The sequence below is a fragment of the Lactuca saligna genome, chromosome 5, assembly GCF_052625555.1.
Source record: "Lactuca saligna cultivar CGN05327 chromosome 5, ASM5262555v1, whole genome shotgun sequence".
In the NCBI taxonomy this organism is placed as follows: domain Eukaryota; kingdom Viridiplantae; phylum Streptophyta; class Magnoliopsida; order Asterales; family Asteraceae; genus Lactuca; species Lactuca saligna.
In genome coordinates this window covers 146,588,180-146,590,627 of record NC_136421.1, presented here as the reverse complement: position 1 = coordinate 146,590,627, position 2,448 = coordinate 146,588,180, and the positions used below count along the sequence as shown (strand labels likewise).

Below are 2,448 nucleotides of genomic sequence, written 5' to 3'. Positions count from 1 at the left end.
TTATATGTCTAGGATTAATGAACATGAAACTAGAATTAATAAGAAAATTAAGTAAATCCATGTGCGAGCTTGTGTGATGACCATCAACAAGAAGTTAATTAAAAGCCAAATTAGTTAACTATTGTAAGTCTAAAGTAATCTGAATAATTAACCTAGTGAATTGAATTAAATTAGACAACTGATCACTATTTGAGTTAGTTTATTCACTAAGGATTAGTGTAGTGAATGCGAATATAGTCACTTGAATCGGTAACCAACAAAAGAGTTAATCCATTGCACTATTACCTTGAAATCAACCATAGGATCAATTGAGTTGAACTAAACAAAAGTTCCTTCTTATTATTGAATCTAGTTAATTCTTTGTTTTTCTAGTTTTTTAGATTAAGTATTAGTTAGTAAGTTTCTAGTCTTGTAAAACTAGAGAAAACCCTCTACTTATTAATTAATTTAGATAGAATTAGTTTTTAGTTTTAATTTGTCGTTCCCTGTGTTCGATACCCTACTTATTTGACTATACCACAATTGATAGGTCCACTGCCTCTGTGTACTTATTTTACAATTAAAAGTAGGTTTAAAAGTAAGTGAGTTATCACACATCAAGTTTTTGGCGCCATTGTCGGGGAACGGTTTTAAAATTAACATTAAATTCTAATTTAATCGATCCTTTGTGTGGGATTTATCTTACACAAAGTTAATTACAAGGTAATTTAGTAAGTAGTATAAGTTTCAATTAAAAAAAAAAAAAAAAAAAAAAACGTTTTTAAAAGTAACTAGAAATTTTTTTCTGATTTTACCTTGGACTCGCCGAGTGCACTCGTGCCGACTCGGCGAGTACAAGGTTGTTTTCAGTTTTAATTTTTTATTTTATTTTTGTTCTTTTTACGCGTTTTGTTTTGTTTTGGTTACAGTTGTTTCATGACCCGAGGATCTGATACACCTTTGGTCCCTCCTCTTGAAGATCCGGAATCCGCACTAAGAAGGAGCAAAGGCAAAACCGTTGGAGAATCCGCTTCTTCAAAAAACTCACCACTCAAAAACCTCAAGTCCGTTTTCAGCAAGAAGAGGAGTAGCAAATCATTAGCATCCAGTGCCTCTTTGACAATCGGAGATCCAATTCAAGAAGACACCGAGTACGAGACCGAGGAAGAGGAAAAACCCACATACGAGCACGAATCCGAGTTTGAAGATGATTTAGCTACCGCTATGGCTAATATCGATGAAGTCCCCATGGGGGAATGGAAGAAGAAGATGCGCGACGACACCGGCCCGGGACTTGTGTAGCTTGTAATTCCCACAACCGCTACTTTCGAGCTAAAGGGCCATATTCTTGCTCAACTCAAGGAGATTCTTTTTTATGGGAAACACCACGAAGACGCCTACAAGCACTTGGATGAAGTAAATGATGTGGCTGACTACTTCAATGTACCAAATGTGCCTCGCGAGACCCAGCTACTTCGCATGCTCTCAGTCACGTTCAAAGGTGCTGCAAAGGATTGGCTCAAGTCACTTCCTTCCGGATCGGTCGCCACATGGGCCAAGATGAAAGAAGAATTCAAAGACCACTTTTGCCCGCCTTCCAAGATAGCTAAGTTGAAGAAAGTCATCGCCAACTTCGAGCAACAACCCGGAGAATCTCTTTATGAAGCTTGGGAAAGGTACAAAGGTTTGCTTAGAAATTGCCCACACCATGACCTTAATAGCCAACAAGAGGTCTCCATTTTCTATGATGGAGTCAATGTCACCACAACGCAATTGCTCGATTCACAAGGCCCGCTAACCAAATAGCCGCCTCCGGTAATCAAGGAGTTAATTGAAGAATTCTCTAAGCATTCTAGAGAATACCACAATCCGAGAAATGAAGTAAGTCAGGGAGTAGTGAACTCGGTAAATGATAGCATAGCGGCGGTAATAGCTAAGCTCGATAGTCTAGATAGAAGGATGACAAAAATGGATCAAACAATCCATGCTATTCGAGTTGGATGCGAGAATTGAAGAGGGCCCCACCTCACCAAGGATTGTGATTTGGACGAAAATGGAAACAAGAAGGCTCAAGTGTTTTACTCAAGTGGCGATAGATACGACGAGAATTGGCGGAAATCAAAGAAGGAATGGATCCCATACAAAGAATATAAGAAGGCTAAGGAGGAGAAATACAATCATAAGGAGAGGGGATTCTACCAAAAGGAAGAACCGGTAATGTAAAAGAAAGCTGATTTATAAGAAATGCTCACTAGATTCATAGCCCCGTTCGAAAAGAGAAACAATGATCACGATGTTGCAATGCACGAGACCAGAAACATGATAAGGAATCAGCATGCATCCATTCTCAACATTGAGAAACAGCTGGGACAACTTGCACATCAAGTGAACGAAAGAAGACCGGGTCAACTTCCAAGTAACACCGAAAATAATCCAAGAATGGGGAATGTGAGTATGGTGACTTCCAGC

At 38.8% G+C, this 2,448-nt stretch overlaps 1 non-coding gene across 1 annotated transcript; it reads right to left on the bottom strand.

The window, feature by feature from the left end:
* Positions 1–1,587: 1,587 nt before the first annotated feature.
* LOC144999162 (small nucleolar RNA R71) lies at positions 1,588–1,694 on the bottom strand. Its single transcript, XR_013660684.1, has one exon. It is a non-coding gene; the product is annotated as a small nucleolar RNA R71 (small nucleolar RNA).
* Positions 1,695–2,448: the final 754 nt, after the last annotated feature.